Below are 18,516 nucleotides of genomic sequence, written 5' to 3'. Positions count from 1 at the left end.
GAGCACATGTAAGGCAGATCTGCATTATATTGATCCAAATAAGATTTAACAAGTCTTTAAAGTGTGTTTTCCCGTGTTTATGAATATTAAACTGTATGATGGGATGTCTAAAAGGCTATAAACATCTCACATTTATTTTTGTAGTTCCAAGTTAGGAAAAATTTTAACTTTTTAATAGGCTTCCTGGCATTTTACCAGGAATTGCTGAGTGGCAACCAAAATGTTTTGCTTTTAAAAAAGCACTTCCAACTTTTCATCTTTTACCTGATGGAAATCCCAACAGCATGAGATGAAAGCCAGATTTAAGTATGGCTTTGGTGAGCAGAGGGGTGGATTATGGATTTCACAAGCGCAGACCCTATATTTTGCTCTTTGGTAGGTCATTAATGGAGGAAAACTTAAAAGTGCTTTACAATCAGTGCATATATTTCCCTAAGTTTGTTAGTGAAATTGTGCTTAAGTTTAGATGTTTGCGAAGAACATAGAATTTTCTCCAGATTGCTTCTTTAGCCTCAAATGTACAAATGTACATGTGGTTAGTGATTTTCCATCCTATTATTAGAAATAAAATATTTCTTATATTCTTAGTCTAATATTTTTAGACACATATTAGAGAGGTCAGACCTCATGTTCTTTAATGTGGCATTGAAAGAGCTTAGGGTAATTCTAACCCTAAACTGTGGATCCAGAGCGTGGCTTGAAGGCATATTATCTCTGAAAACACAAGTGTTCTATTGAGTTCAATGGAATCTTTTCTAATTCTCAGTAACATAATCCCTTTGGATGTTTATTCGCAGTTCAAACTGTTGGAATCAACATTGTCAACTTTTACCCTGACAACTTGCTTACTTTCCACTAAACAAACTTACCCTAGAGAAGAGCCTCTTTCCTGCTCTCACTTCTCCCAAGCTGCTTCAAAGAGTCCTCAGGCATTTTCCACATTTTTCACCCAAATGCTTGTGCAGAGGTGGTACCTTGCAGCAGACAGAGCATTTGGTGTGTCCGGGTTTGTTTACACGAGAGTTCAAAAGGTTCTGGTTCCAGGTGTTGAGAAGAGATGGAGTCATTTCAGTTTAGTACCAATGGCGAAACTATTTTAATGTCCTTTAACTAAGTCTTTGATTTTACACAGTGTGGTTTTCTAATTGTTATGAAGTTTAATCCTTGATTTCTTGTATAAATTTTGAGAACATAGTCTCCAGACAGCTAAACATAATATTTAAACATAACTAAACTAACTTTTGTAAATATTTCCCTTTTCGGTGATGAATGTATATTGGTAAGGAGGGTGAGGTTGAAGGGGCAGAGACCTTTCAAATGAAGTGACTTTCTTTACCAACACGTTTACAACACCTACTCTAGAATTTCTGCTTGGTGATGTTCCACTTATTTTTATATAACACGAGCATAATGTTTGAAATATGTGCATTGAAAATATTTATTTGGGAATAGGATGAGGAAACTGGTCCTCCAAAATTGCTGCGGTATAGCTTTTTCATGCCTTTGCCTTCCCCAAACCTTTCTTCCCAATTTATTTACAGAATTTAATGTGTTTGGATAGCAGTGCATGGATAGCAATTGTTTTCTAGTCACTTAGTGGTATTTTTTTAACTTTTTTTTTTTACCAATTAATTTTATTTATTTACTTTTTTTTGCTTTTTGGGTCACACCTGGCGATGCTCAGGGGTTACTCCTGGTTCTACACTTAGGAATCACTCCTGGTGGTGCTCAGTGGACCATATGGAATGTTGGGGATCAAACCCGGATCGTCCGCATGCAAGGCAAAATGCCTACCCCTTGTACTATCACTCCAGCCCTGGTGGTAAATTGGTGTGAGGATCCTCCCAGGGTGGGAGAAGCATGCTAAAAGTAGTCTATAGACCAAACATGATTGCCACTCAATGCCTCTCTTGCAAAACACTGTACCCAAAAGAAGAGAGAGAGAACAAGGGGGAATGCCCTGCCACAGAGGCAGGGTGGGAGGGGGAGATGAGGGGTGGGAGGGATGCTGGGACCCGTGGTGGTGGAGGATGGGCACTGGTGGAGGGATGGGTACTTGATCATTGTATAACTGAAACCCAAGCACAAATATTTATAAGTCTATAACTATACCTCATGGTGTTTCACTAATAAAAAAAATCTAAAAAAAGAAAAGAAAAAAATTGGATAACTGTCCACAGTATAGAAAAAAAACAATGGAAATGTTAGTATAGTAAAAATGATAAAACAGAACAGTCATATGGTTAAAAGCATTTAAAGAAGGATAGTTGTTTCTTCCTCACGAGCCAGCCCTCATTCTTAGGTACTCATGCTTAACTGTCAGCATTGAGTTGAAAGGCATGCCTTCATGTTCTGTGTGGTAGCTAATAATCATTACTAAAAAGGAGCCCTAAATGCATTCAAATGGTTTTCTGCCTTTGAGGGTTTTTGACACTTTAAATTTAGTCCTTGTTGACAGCTCAGTTAATGGAAGCTAGTTATCATTATTTAATTCAGTCTCATTCTGAAGTATTTGATGTTTTTAGAAACAAGATTGTATTTTGCAAGGTATAACACTTGTCCTAATGTTTTGACAGGGTTCTTTACGTAGTATTGGGAATAATGTTATCTTCATATAACCCAGAGGGTGTTTGATGACAATCTAAGGTTATAGGAAGATAGTGGAACAGTTACAAGAGATTTTCAGGGATAACAATATTTTAAATGGTAATGAATTCTTTATTGGACATTTTATACTAACTCACCTGTCATGTATATGTATGTTTATCCTGCAACTTCTTGAGTCTGAGAGTATTACTCTCATTGTTCATGTTACCCAAGAAGTGACAAATGAGGATAATCAAGTAGGAGCCTTTAAAATAAGGACACCATGACTGAAAAGTTAGAGAGCAGGGCATTTTCCTTGTAGGAGATTAACCCAGGTTCAATTACCAGTACCCCATATGGTTCCTTGAATCCAGCCAGGAGTAAACTTGGTGCAGTCTGGTTGTGGTTCCAAATTCCAATACCTAAAAGTACATTATGTCTTCCATTTCTTTGTCCTTGTGATTTTCAATGTAATAATGCTCTCTATATATGTTGGAAATGTTCTTTTGTATACATAATTAATGAATTCACTTAAGGACTACACTTTAAGGATAATATACCAATTAATTTCATTTTATAGGTTCACATTATTTCCTCTCTCTTCACCTTTCTTTTCCTTTATCCATTTTGAGGTATAAATTGGAACTTGTTGTGGATTCCTGTACTGTAATAAATTGAAAAGCAAAAAAAAAAAGTTGAAAGTCAGATTTAAGGGACAAAGCATTTTCGAAGATTTTGTTTAAAACATAAACTCATAAATGAAAGGGAGCGTAATAGCCATACTTATTCAGAATCCTGTAGTATATAGAATATTATGAATATTCTAAATGAGATAAATATTAAAAATTTAGTTGTGCTGTGAAGTCATCTAGTTAGTCTGAGCTGTATTTTTTTTATGAAAATGACATTCATCGTGGCCTCCATATTTTTTATAAGGATTTTTAACAAGTTATTGGATGCCACTTTGAGTTTTGCACCTTTCCATTTAGTCATATAAATTCCAAAGTAGACTCAGATCACTGTGGTCAAATTTATTATGTGATTGTTATTTCTAGGATTATTTATTTGACTTATATTCTTTAGTATTAGTCATATATTACTTGTTTCCTGACTAATATATATTAATTTTTATACACTTTTTATAAACATATTTTTGTAGAGTGGATATCTAAACATGATATGTCTGAGTCAAAAGCTATGTATCTAAAATTTTTATGAGTTCAGGTTTATGAATGTATATAATATATAGTAATTATATAATTATATGATAAGTATACAATATGTAATTATATAAAAGTCATAAATATATAAATATATAAAAATATAAAACTATATAATTATATAAAAGTATCACTGTCACTGTCACTGTCCTTCCGTTGTTCATCAGTTTGCTTGAGTGGGCCCAGTAACGTCTCCATTGTGACACTTGTTACTGTGTTTGGCATATTGACTACATCATGGGTAGCTTGCCAGGCTTTGCAGTGCGGGTGAGATACTCTTGGTAGCTTGCCGAGCTCTCCAAGAGGGGTGGAGGAATCCTGGGTCGGCCTAGTCGGCCAGGTCGGCCACGTGCAAGGCAAATGCCCTACCCACTGTGCTATCGCTCCAGCCCATATAAAAGTATGTAATAATATAATTCAGGTTATGAATTAACCTAATGCAGCAAAAATGCATTTTGACAAATGTCTGTACTGTTCTTTTGGTGTGTTTGTTTTTGGGCCACACCTGCAGAGCTCAGGACTTATTTCTTGCTCTGTGCTCAGGGATCACTCCTAGTGGGCTCACGGGACCATATAGGGTCCTGGGGATTGAACCTGGGTTGACCACATGCAAGGCAAGTGCCCTACCCACTGTACTATCTCTCCGGCCCTTATGTTGTTATTTAACTATCTTGACTGGTAAGATACAGAAGACTTATATGATGGCAGGGAGTCAGGTCAGGTGCAGCACTGGAATAATGGTGGAGGGTGTAGTGTTGGAAAGTGTTATGCACGAAACATTATCACTAATGGTAATGTAAAATGCAGAGACCAACAAAATTAAATTTAAAAATTCTTCTCTTGTCTTCAGACTGGGGATGTACTTTAGTGCTAGACCACAAAGCCTGAGATGTGAGGTACTTACTCTGATCCTTGGTATCATACACAAAAAGTTCTCTGGTCTCATTTTGATGTCAGTTAATTCTACCCATGGATAAATCCCTATCTATGTTAGACCCAATATCCGTAAAATAAGTGAAATAATAAAGTGATAACACTTGTTTTACTATTTTCCTTTGAGTATATTGAAGAATTCTTTCATTTTGTTGCATATGTCAGAATTTCATTCCTTTCCATTACTGATTAACTTTTTATGTTATGAATAGTTTGTTTCTGTTTTATGAGTAAAGTCACTAGAAATATTTATTTTCTGATGTATTCGTTGATGTTTTCATTATTTTTAGTTAAGTATCTATGAGTAATTTACTTAGATTCATAGTTGATATTTTTATTTTTCTTAATTAAGTACCTATGAGTAGATCCATGACATTGGCAACTATCGCCCGATCTGCCTGTTGTCTGTCATCTACAAGTTGTTCACTTGAGTCATCCTAAATAGGATTGGCAGAACGCTAGATGAAGGACAACCATGCGAGCAAGCCGGGTTCCGCAAAGGATTCAGCACCATCGACCATATCCACACAATAACCAAACTCATTGAGGTTTCTCGGGAGTTCAAGATGCCGCTCTGTTTAACGTTCATTGATTTAAAGAAGGCCTTTGATTCTATTGAGACAGAAGCGGTCATTGAAGCCCTAGCCAATCAGGGCATTCAAGCCCAATACATCAAGATCCTCCGTGAGCTGTATTGCGAATTCACTACCAGGATCTCACCATTCTACAAAGAAGTGATCATTGATGTCAAGAGAGGGGTTCGGCAGGGTGATACCATTTCACCGAAGCTCTTCAGTGCCACCCTCAAGAACATCATGCGACGACTGGAATGGGAAGGAATGGGAGTGAAGATAGATGGTCGGCAATTACACCACCTCTGCTTTGCTGATGACACTGTTTTAATAACACCAAACATCAGCCAAGTGGCACAACTTTGACCGTGAGTGTGGAAAGGTAGGACTACAGCTGAATCTTACGAAGACAATGTTTATGAGAAACAGCCTCGTTCCTGATGCCCCATTCGCTCTCAATGGAATGACCATCTCCGAATGCAACAGCTATGTGCACCTAGGTAGAGAGATCAACATGACAAATGACCTGGCACCCAAGCTGCGCAGGAGGAAGAGAGCGGCTTGGAACGCCTTCAAGAACGTCGAAAAAATAGCTAAGAGGATGAAGAACCTCCAGCTCTGGGCACATCTCTTTGATTCCACTGTTCTTCCTGCATTAACATATGCCTCAGAGACCTGGGCCCTACTCAAACAGGATGAGAACGCTATTCTGGTCTCCCAAAGAAGAATAGAAAGAGCTGTGCTTGGAATATCACGTTTCACTCAAATGAGAGAAAAAATCCGGAGTTCCGACATCCATCGACGATCAAGAATCAGGGATGCTGTCTCATTTGCCAAGGTGTCAAAAATCAGATGGGCTGGTCACGTAATGAGATTTAAAGACGACCACTGGACTAGAGCTGTTACTGACTGGATTCCACGGGATGTCAAAAGACCGCATGGCCGCCCACCTAACAGATGGTCAGACTTCTTCGTCAAGATCATGAACAATCGGTTTGAGGCTCTTCATGTTCCCAGAGCGAACAGATGCCATTGGGCTACACTAGCACGCGACAGGGACAAATAGAGACGTTACTGGCGCCCGCTTGAGCAAATCGACGACTAACGGGAAGTTAAGTGATTAAGTGATTAAGTGATGAGTAGATTACTTAATTTCATAGTTGATGTTTTCATTTTTCTTAGTTGAGTACCTATGAGTAGGTTACATAATTTCATAGTTAACTTTGCTGTAAATTGCTAGATATTCTTCCCAAAGGGGCTTGTGTTCTGTTAACAGTGTGTGAGAGCTCTAGTTCCTTCACATCTTTGCCAATACTTGGATTTTAGCCATCCTACTGAAAGTATAGTAGTATCTCATGGCTTTAATTTGCAATTAATTTCATGATTAATTATATTGAGTAGTATGTTTATTTGCCATCTCTATACCTTCTTTGATGAAGCATTTGGAGTGAACCCAGTTTGGCTACATGCAGGGCAAGTGCCCTACCTGCTGTATCTCTCCAGATCTCCGGGATCTCACACTTTAGTTGCATCATTTGCACAGTGTTTGCTGGGAATCTCACTCTTTTGGCAGAGGTGCTATGCATATTCTGGTTGTTTTGCTCTCTGGAAGCTGCACTCTTTATGTTGTAGTGCTTGCACACCCCTTGGACTGTGGTGCGTTGATCATCACACACCTTTGTGGACCGGGATTCTCAGACAGCAGAACTGCCAGGATCAGGGTTGGATCTGGACATGTGGGAAGTACTGAGAATGAACTTGTCATCTTGCCCTTGCAAGGCAGGCACTTTTCTCACTCATCAGGCGCTCCTTTTAATGACAAAAAAATCCCAAGTTGTATAGGATGTATACATATTAACCCCATTTCAGGGGTTAATATGTTGATGACCCCAGTTTGATCCTCTGAGCACTTCCTGTGGTGATCCTTGAACATGGAGTATAGCTGGGAGTAGCCCGCAAACCAACTAATCAACCAACAAAAAGCAAAAAAATCTATAAAGCAATATTAAAAAATAGTGACAATATTTGTTTTTCACATTATTTTAATAAAACTGACTTTACTATTTCATATCCATAAACATCTGAATACTTATTCACCAAAACGAACACCTTTAAATTAAAAACATATTTTTCAAAATAGGAATGGTTATTATTATGACAGTGATAATATCTTAATATATTATTTTCATTTCATTTTATTTTTTTTTGTTTTTTTTTTTGTTACTCCTTACTCAAGAATCACTCCTGGTGGACTTGGCAGACTATATATGGTGCCAGGGATTGAATTTGCTTTGACTGCAGGCAAGACAATTGCCCTGCTTGCTGTGGTATCTCTCTGACCCCATTAATTTTTTAAAACATGTTTCACCTTCTTTCCAGTTTTTGTATAGATACCATGATTTAAAATATTACCAATAATAGAATTTCAGGTGTGCCATGATTCAAATCCATTCCCACCACCAGTGTCAGCATCTCTCTGCCAATGTCCTAAGATCCCCTACTCCTCCACTCCACTGCCTTGGCAAACTCATTAAAAATTAATTGTTATACTTGAGTCATATGTTTATAATAATGTTAGCAGTTATGTTTTTTTATGTAGGAGTACTGCTGTTTATTAGCAGTTATGGTTTTGATTATGCAGTTACCTCATTTCACCACCACCAAAGTGCCCAAGACCCTCAATCACTGTCCTTATGGTACATCAATCACCTCATCATTCTCTTACTCAAATTCTCCCTACTTGGCATTCTCAGTTCTTTAATCCAGGGCCAAGGATTTACCATCATTTGATACTTTGCATTTTCCTGTCTAGATTCTGCTATACCACATATCAGTGAGGTTATCTGGTATTTTATCCTTCTTCCTCTGACTTTCTTTGCTTAACATAATACTCTCCAGTTCCATGCAAATTGCACTGAACAATTCTTTCTCATGGTTGCATAATATTTTTTACATATATATATACATATATATAACACATACACGCATATATGATATGGGATTATATCTCATGGTTATTTGGATTTGCATTTCCATGGTAACAGTAATGTGTATAATAATCTTTGAGAGGCCAGGGAAGGTTCCCGCAGCTCTCCCCCTGGTTGCCGGGGTTTGGGGAGCCCTGGGTCACTTTCCCAGCTGGGGCGGCCTGGGCCATGGGTCAGAGGGTGGAGAAATGTGGGCCAAGCCATTTGATTGATCAGACGCCATTCTATCTCCTATCTCATGCACTCTTCCTTCCTAGCCCCTCATTCCTGGGTCTCATCTCTCTGGATTCTACCTCCTCCCCAGTAGTCTCTCCACCCCTACTTGTTTCTCTCCCCGTTGCCCTCTGGGCCCATGCTACACCCACTCTGGTAGCAAAATCAACTTAAGAAAATCCTTCCTGAGGGCCCACCAGGTTCAAAGCAAACACCACCTAGGAGGTATTCCTAAACCTTTCCTGACTGCCCAGGGGCAAAATACCTCTTAAGGTGTTTTTCTCTTTTCCTCAGTCCTGTAACTCAATCAACATCTTAATACTAGTTATTTTTGTATGGACACAGTAAGAGATACATTGTGGCTGGTAGGGCAGCTCTCCTGGAACATCTTGTCACAGACTCAGACTACAGAGCTCAGGCCAGATTAATCATTCCCAACCCTAAAAGGTCCAAATCTAGTTGTTACTTTTTATATCATGACAGCATCTGTCCATGACCAATTTCTTAACTTATAGTTAAGCATTAGGCACTTTGGCCAGGCCCATCTCGATGCCAGGGTATAGTTTACCGCTTACTCTGGTTCCATCCAGTCCCTCGTCGGGACCCGGCTTGTGAAGGAGCTTGGAAGTAAGGGCAGCTGAGGCCTTAGGTGGAGAGAACAGATGCCCAGGAGGAAAATATCATTGAAAGCCACAGTACAAAAGGATAGCATATTCTGTCTTCTTGTGTCCATACAAAAAGGACATTGCACTGAATAAACTATGCAAAGGATTTAGGGAGAAGAGAAAAACAATATTTACAAATCAGCAGAGCACAAAGAAAGAAGTTACAAATAAACACAGAGGAATAGGAGTACAGTGATGAGAGCAACCCAATAAACCTAAGCTACCTGAGACAATGCAGGGAAGGACAAAACAATGTTATCCTATAGTAATGAACACTTTTCATATACCTATTGATCTCCATATAGAAGTGTTTACTCAAAGTGTTTATCCTGCCATTCTTTGGTGACGTTTTTAGTTTAGTTTTTTTTTTTCTGCTGAGCTTTGTGAGCGCTTTATATATTTTGGATGTTAACCCATTATCTGATGTATCGTATACAAATACTTTCCTCATTCTATAAGGTGTGTTTTCAGCCTATTCCTTTTGCCATAATATACTTTCCTTAACTGTATTTTGTATACATCTTTCTATATCAAGTAAAAATTCATATTCCTTTTAGTGACCACATTATAATAACACTACATAAGTTACAATTATTTTTACAGAATTTTTATTGACAGATATGGATGTCTCTAAGTTTTCATAATTATAAACAATATCATCATAAACATATATTGCATATGTATCTTTGTAACATTCTAAGAAGTGTCAAAAGCATGCATATTTAAATTTTTGATATTTAGTAAATGAACTTCCAGGATGAATATTCCAGTTTATATTTACATGAACAATTCATGAAAAAGCTCACTTTTTTATTAAAAGTTTGTTATTATTACTTTAATTATGTATACATATGTGTGTATATATTTTTTTTTCATAATTTTTTTGGAGGGGGGTGGGGACATGCCCAGTGTTGCTCAGAGCTTTTTCCTGGCACTGCATTCAGGAATTACTTGTGGTATTGCTCGAGGATTATATAGGATTGCTGGGAATTGAAACAACCCAAGTCAGCTGCATGCAAGGCAAGCACCCTACCTATTGTACTATTTTTCTAGTCCCTTAGTTACATATTTTTATTATTAGTGAGGGTAATAATCTTTTTGCATTGTCTACTGTTTTAATTAATTAGTTCATTTTGGTTTGGGGGCCACCCCTGGCAGTGCTCAGGCATTACTCCTGACTCTGTACATCCCATCCTTGGGATGCTGGGGATTGAACTCTGGTTGACCATGTGCAAGAAAAACGCTCTACCTGCTGCACTATTTCCCCAGCTCCTACCATTTTTATTTCTTCTCTGAATTGTTTGCTTTTTGGCTTTGAGTTGTATATGATTTTCTTTTTCTTTCTCCTCTGTGCTCTGTGCTCGTATTTCAACCTGGCAGTTTGGGGTTGTTTCTTTCCTACACTTAGTATTCCTAGTCCAGAATTGGTTTCACAGTGGCATTTTGATGTCATGAGATTTGGAGTGTTGCACATCCTGTCCCAGAGCCATATGTCCTGCCTAAGCTCTGCAACCCCTTTCACTCCTCCTTGATACTCCTTGTTAACTGTTCCTGCTGCAGCAGCCAATACTTGCCTTCATGATGCGGTTAGTGCAGATGTTCTTTTTTTTTTTAAATTTCTTTCAAAATTTTATTCACTTTAGGCAACATGGTTTACAAGTGGTTAATGCAAGGGTTCCATGCACAAAACATTCCAACACTACGCTCTCCACCAGAGTGTCTGCTTCTCTACCACCATTGCCCCTGTGGGGTCCTCCAAACCATGCCTATTTCCTACCAGCCACCCTGTGGTTAGCTTCCTACATTGTCTTCAGTATTTCTTAGTGAGGTGAACTACTGTTACTATGACATACATGAGATTGGCAGGACCAGGGTCTGTAGATCTCTCAGTCAGAGATGGCAGCTCTGAGCTAAGACTTTCCAGGTGAGTTAATTTGTGTGACACTTTGGTGTCTCCCCATTTTCTATGGGTAGGTAGCAATATATGCATTACTTTTCTCTTGGGATTGTATTCAGACATTATATCAATCTGTCAAAACTGGAAGAATAATGTTCCATTCGTATATTCAAATTATATTCAGTATTGTATTATATTCAGTATTATATTCAAATAATTATAGTAGAAATGAATGGAAAATAACTTCATAAAGGTAAGACATCTATTTGATCTTTGTATAAATGAAGGAATAATAGTGGTTTCTTGAAACAGAAATGTAAAAGTGGTCGGTAGCTTTTGATTCCATGTAGGGTATTGGGTCAACATGTGAATTTTATTTTTAATTTAATTAAAAAATTGTTAGTATTGTTTTGAGGCTCATCCAGCAATACTCTGGGATTATTCCTGGATTTGTGCACAGGGATAACTGCTGGCAGTGCTCAGGGGACTGGATCAGGGACCAAATCTGGGTCACCTGCTTTCAAGAGAAGCTCCTTACCCACTGTCCTATCTTGCTGACCCCATAACATGTAATTTTTAGAATGAGATAGTTTGTGTGACTCTAGACTCTAGAATGGCCACTTATCCTCTCTCTTGGCCAAGTTTTAAATTTCTATATTTAGCTTTATTCATTTGCTGTAAAATGATGGTTGTATGGTAACTTGGAGAAATACCTTTGCATACTTTTGGTTATGAATTAAATGAGATTATTTACACATAATACTTTAGTATGGTTCCTGGAACACAGTAAGTATTCAATAAATGTTTGTTTTCATTTTTTATGACTAATCGCTATGCTCTTATTTTTAAAATATAGAAAAATGATTATTTTTATAAAGTTGTTCATGATGATTTGTTACGTTCAATATTCCAACACCATTCCCATCGCCATGCACTTTCCCGTTTTCCCAACCACCACCCTAGCCTGCTCTAATCGCAGACCCTAAATAATTTATTTTATATTGCTTGTTATGAATAATTTATGAAAAATGATCAAAAAAAGGTTTTCTTAGAATAGTGTGAAGATTGTTGTATCTTACCCTGGAGCCATTAAGCCCTTGTATAAGCAATTACTAACATGTTGTTACAGGTTAAGCCTTGTGTGTTCATATCTTCTTAATTGAGATTATTTGCCTTCTACTTTATATCCCATTCAGTGTGGTGTGCTACTCCTGGTATACTAGTGGTGTAGAGTTTGAGATGTTGTGGCTGCGTGCTCCAGGAATTCTACAATTTTGAATGGGGTGATACAGCTGAAGTTAAATTTTTAACTGGATGGTGACTTTGGGGTCCGGAAGCATCTCTGCAGCCTGTTTATCTTTCTCGAGATTTATGAATCTCTGCATCACTATGCTTTTAAATGAAAATATTAATCTTGTAGGCCACTCAGTTTCTTTGCTGAACCTATAATATTTCTGCTTTTTAAAACGTGGCTTGACATAGTACAGGAAAATGAAATTGGTTAGAAACAGTTTTGAATACTGCTGTTAATTTATAGCAACTTCATTATATAAGTCTCAGAACCTTGATTTTCTCAGTAATCTAGGATGTGTATAAAGATTAGAAAAATAATAAATTTGTAAATTTCTGTGAATTAAGTTTATGAAAATATGTCACAGGGAGAGTATTTTTAATAATTTATTAAGCATTTTGAACACAGTGATACAAACTAGATATGTATTTGCTTATAATAAAGTTTTTCCTCATTATTACAAAATAAAGCTCCAAGTCTGAACAGACAGAAGTGGGATGATACTTAACACTTTTAGAATAACTCAATAGAATTATCAACAAAATGGAATGTCTGTAAGAATTAAGGCCATACAGAAATGCAGAGTCATAGGTTAAAAGACACGTCACTAGAAAAGCCTCTCTTCTCCAGCTTTATTCTCTTTACTTTTTGCTTCCTAGTCCTTTTATGCTCTATCACACAGCGTGAATTTTTTTGCAAGCTTAATTTTTTATTAGTAGATGTAATAGATTTAATATTACTGTATTGGTAAAAAATTTTTTTACTGTATCGGTGAAAAAAGAAATGGGAAAGATATAATTAAAAAAACTACAAGTGGCACATTGAAAACATTCAATCAGCATTTAGAATATCACTAAAAGAATATATATAATCGTATATATAGAGGTTTTTGTTATATTTTCAAAATTAGAGTTGAGAACATTGATACCTCCCAATTTGACACAAATTTTGTCTTTATAAGTTGCAGAATAAACAAACTTGTTTGCAAGGGTCTTTGATTATTTCTTGCTTTGCACTCCTACTCTGTAAAAGATGATGTAAGAAAGAATTTTGGGGTTCCAGAGAGTGCAGCAAGTGGGGCATTTTCCTGGCACTGCATATGATCTCCTAAGCCCCCAAGTGATCCCTGAGCATAGAGCCAGAAATAAGTCCCATGTACTGCTGGATGTGGCCCCCAAACAAACCAAAAAAGAAAGTCTTCGATTTTATTTTTCTACCTATATTCTACTGTTCTTTTCCTCTGAAAAGCAGTTTCTCATACGTTCCTTCACGTAAGTTGATGGGATCTCATAAAAATGCAATTGGAAGAGCAGTTTTCAAATAAATTAACCATGAAATATTATATATGAGAAGGTTATAAAAACAAATTTCTAAATATTACAGGTATATTTTTATTAGTAAATACTTTATATTTTATACTAAATACTTAATTACTTAAGTATACATTGCTTAATTTTTTATTGCTAAAATACACTATGATTTTTTATGATGCAATACTTTCTGTTTCTCTTGCAATGGATTGCCACTGACCACTTTTTTACTTTATTTTATTTTTAATTTTTTAAAAAATCATTTTGGGCCACATGTGGCTGTGCTCAGGGTTTACTCCTGGCTCTGTTTTCAGGGATCACTCTAGTGGTGCTCAGTATGTAGTTCCTGGGATTGAAATGGGATCTGGTGCATGCAAGACAAATTCCTTAACCTCTGTGATCTGTGATCCTGTCAGATGACTTTTTGAATACTCTTTCTTTTAATTTGTCCATGTTAGTCTTAAATTATAAATAATTCGGTTAGTATTTTGCTGTCTCTGTCTTTTTTTATTCTCAGCTATTTCCTGCCTTGAAACTTGAAATGACAGTACCTTTTAAAAAAGACTCTCCAGTAGCTCTGTACTGTTTTTAAAGTGATTTGCAAATGTCATCTGTTGTCTGTTTCAGGGATTTGTACTTTTCATCTGGAGAGAAATATTGTTGTTTTATTTTACACGAGTTAGCTCTATATTTTTATGTGCTATTTGAAAGAGCAAGACAGATCGAAGGTGCCAAAGTGTCTTTTTACACTTAGACCTATTTGCTTCTCAGTAGCACTATAGCACTGTCCTCCCGTTGCTCATCGATTTGCTCTAGCGAGCCCAGTAATGTCTCCATTATGAGACTTGTTGTTACTATGCCTGGCACATCGAATATGTCACGGGTAGCTTTCCAGGCTTTACCGTGCAGGCGAGATACTCTTGGCAGCTTGCCCGGCTCTCCGAGAGGGGTGGAGGAATCGAACCCGGGTTGGCCGAGTTGGCTGAGTGCAAGGCAGACACCGTACCACTGTGCTATTGCTCCAGTCCAGTAGAATATTAATATTTGCAGAAGGTCAATGAATTACCTCTTAGAAAAATGAGCCCAAGAGATAATTAGTGTTCATTTAGTTTTCCTTCTTATTCTAAGAAAACCAGACAATCACTGAGCAATGTCCTAGAAGATACATTTTAATATCCATCCTAAAGTTCTATGATAATTCCAATAATATGCTATTTATTTATATTTCAATAGTATTTTTCTAACCAATCATTTATTAGTTGAAAATTAGATGTGTATAAGATACAATGTTGGGAATCAATAAAAAACGAAGTTGAATATGTTTTGATCTTCAGCATAGCCAAAACACAAAGTATAAAATATTGATCTAAGAGTAAATGTTAATGTAAAAATATAATTTAGAAATATGAAGTAATAGGCAAGTAAAAATTAAAATTTTATAATTTGTACTTATTGTTGGGCTGGAGCGATAGCACAGCGGGTAGGGCGTTTGCCTTGCACACTGCCAAAACGGCAGACCCAAGTTCGATTCCTCTGCCCCTCTTGGAGAGCTTGGCAAGCTACCGAGAGCATCTCGCCTGCACAGCAAAACCTGGCAAGCTACCTGTGACATATTCGATATGCCAAACACAGTAACAACAAGTCTCACAATGGAGACATTACTGGGCCTGCTCCAGCAAAACGATGAACAACGGGAGGACAGTGCTACAGTGCTACTCACTGTTGGTTAAGGTAGAGGACGATATAACTCAATTGGGGAGAGTCTATGGAGAGAGCACTGAGAAACTAAGAACTAGAAGACCAGAGGTGGAAAATATATTTAAAATTGCAATATTAGAATAGAAACTTATTAGCATATGAAGGTATAGTTAACTCTTCATAACCAAGCGCTCTTAAAGGAAAATTTAAATTTCCTTTTCAAAAGATTTCTGCACTGCTATAAGATTAGTCTCATAAAAGAACATGGGACATGTTTTAGAAAACGTAGTGAATAATTTATTATTAAAAGGTTGGAGTCAGAAAGCCAATCAAAATAGAATTTTGATTTTAACATTGTCGGTAGGATTTTGGGAAATAACTTCTTTAAAACATTTTTTTTTTTGTTTTTGGGCTATATCTGACAGTGCTCGGGGTTTGCTCCTGATAGTGATCTGGGGACCACACAGTGCAGGATCGAGGCTGGGATTTTGCATGTAAAGCTTGCACTCCAGCCCTTGGAGCTCTTCCCCAGGCCTCAGGAAATAACTTCTTAAAACCTTAGCTTCTCTGTATATAAAATGGGGATAATATTAACATATATTTCATAAGACTGATGTTAAGATTAACATTATTTTTGGAGGGGAGCTTAGAATAGTGCTTAGTTTATGATATTCATTAAGTTAGTGATAGTCATTATAAATATATAACCGAAGCCTGAAAAGACAATAAGTTTAAAATATTATTTTGTTTTACCATTTTTATATGTTAAATTTGGAATTTTATTTGTATAGTAGCATGTGAGAATCCTAACAATTCATTCAGCAGGATAGCGAAAACAGAAAGTATTTGGTACTTATTGGTTTAACCAAACTGTTGGTGACCTATTATTGATAAGATTTTATAAGAGTGTATATTGATCCTAATCCTGTTAAAATTATCATAAATGGATCTGATTCTAATTTTTCTCAGATATTTAGGAATAGATTTTCAATTTGTAATAAATGGGGTGGTTACTATTTTAATAAGTCCTTTAGGAATTAAGGTTTTCTGAAAACTTAAAAGTACTGATACATAGATAATTTTTTAAATGTATTCTCAACATAATATTTAAGCATCTGCATTAGTAAAAGATAGTAATACAAATCTCTATAGATTAAAAATTACCTGGATAGACAGAGAATGCTCAATATAAATGAAAAATTAGTTCATCATTGAAAAAGTATAAAATCCCTTATCAAATATGGAATAAACAGGCCTTATTTAACATAGTCAGGGGCAACCATAGCACCATGAGTGAATGCCATTCTCAGCACTTTGCAAAGGCAAAGTGCAAAGGCAAAGTGCTGTTTGCTGAGAAGTGTGTTTTGCCTTTCAATGTAGTGCTTCTTGCAAAACTGGTTTCCAAGCTAAGGATTCCCAAAACCATTGTCTGTCCATGAAGCTCTGTATTGTTCCTGCAAATCTGAATGATAATCTACCAGATAGAGGATTTTGGTGAAGTGTTCATTTCATTGATTTTTGTTTTTCACCTTTTCCTCTTATTTACTATATATCCCACCACTCTCCCCTGGCTCAGAAATCTTATTTGATTGATCTGTTGTGAATCATAGGGAAGAATTTTCCTTTGTAAGTTCCTTTCTTCATCTTACTGCTCGAAATATTCTCCCTCTGTCTTTTTTTTCCCTTTTGGGTCACGCCCAGCAATTCTCAGGGGTCACTCCTGGTTCTGCACTCAGGAATTACTCCTTGGCGGTGCTTGGGGGACCATATGGGATGCCGGGGATGGAACCCGGGTCTGCCACGTGCAATGCAAGGCAAACGCCCTACCTGCCTTGCTATCGCTCTGTCCCTGTCGTTGGTTTTTGTCATTCTGATTATGTCTTTTGGAGGTTTCCTATTTAAGTCTCTTTTTTCACTGGGACCCTCAGGGCTTCTTATCTCAGTGTCTGCACTCCTAAATTCTGAGAAAAGTTTTATCTTTGATTTATTTAACTACTGCTTGGGAATCGAATTTGCCTTCCCCTTTCTTCAGTGATTCTGATAATTCTTGTATTGTTCCCCTTAAACTCATCCCATAGTTCTCTGGTTTGTTGTTCCTTTCTTTTTAGACATTTCCCCACCTTTTGCTTTTTTTTTTATTTAGAGGTTTCCTTCCTTTCATCTTGCAGTTAATTGATATTTTCCTCAGCTGCTATTCTTGTGCTCCTCAGACCCTCTATTTAGTTTTTTATATATCACCTACCACACTCTTCATTTCTGTCACTTCATTTGTATTAATTTTTTAGCTTAACTACCATAAATTATAGTTCCAACACCAGTCCCTTTATCAGTGTCCACTTCCCTCCGTCCACGAACCCCATTTTCCTCTCGCCCACCAACCTGCCTTTTTATGGCAGACACTTAAAATTCTTTTTCTATTGTAGTTTATGCACTGTACTGCAGGGTTTTTATGCATCATGATCTTTCTGTGCACTCCCCCCCTTCCCTCTGCCATTGTTAGTTCTCTTCCCAGTTCTAGTCCCCTTCTCCCCCCTCCCCCACACCTTCCTCCCCCAAAGCAAACCAACAAACTGGAAGACCACTTTTAACATTCTTCCTTTATATTTGGGCATTTGTTGTTCCCATACTATGTTTCTTTATATCCCCACATGTGAGAGAGATCATTCTGTGTCAGTCTCTTTCCATTTGGCTGACTTCACTCACCATGATACTCTTCAGATCCATCCATGCAGTGCAAACTATATGATTTTATTTTATGTCCCAGTAGTATTTCATTGTGTACATGCACCAAAGTTTCCTTATCCAATCAACTGTTCTGGGCATTTAGGTTGTTTGCAGATTTTGGCTACTGTGAGTAGTGCTGCAGTGACCATAGGAGTGCAGATGTCTCTTCTGTGTTGTGTTTTTGTATTGTCTCTAACCTATTTTGAATTGTCCTTTGTGAATGTTGTGAGGTAGGGATTTCATTTCATTTTATTTTTTTGCACATGACTGTCCAAATTCCCCAGCACCATTTGTGGAAGAGGCTCTTCTCTTCCCCTTCCTGTGCCTAGCCCCTTTGTTAAAAATGAGCAGTCCATATATCTGAGGGTTTGTCTCTGAACTGTCAAAACATTATCACTTTCACTGTCAGGAAAATCAAAT

At 37.1% G+C, this 18,516-nt stretch overlaps 1 protein-coding gene across 2 annotated transcripts in view; it reads left to right on the top strand.

Moving 5' to 3' along the window:
• HPSE2 (heparanase 2 (inactive)) overlaps nt 1-18,516 on the top strand; it is a 652,320-nt gene that overhangs the window by 66,656 nt on the left and 567,148 nt on the right. The gene's annotated exons all lie outside the window — the stretch shown is intronic.

Source organism: Sorex fumeus, unplaced genomic scaffold (genome assembly GCF_029834395.1).
Source record: "Sorex fumeus unplaced genomic scaffold, SorFum_2.1 ptg000043l, whole genome shotgun sequence".
Lineage (NCBI taxonomy): Eukaryota > Metazoa > Chordata > Mammalia > Eulipotyphla > Soricidae > Sorex > Sorex fumeus.
The sequence above is the reverse complement of the archived record's forward strand: the minus strand, read 5'-3'. Positions and strand labels throughout refer to the sequence as shown.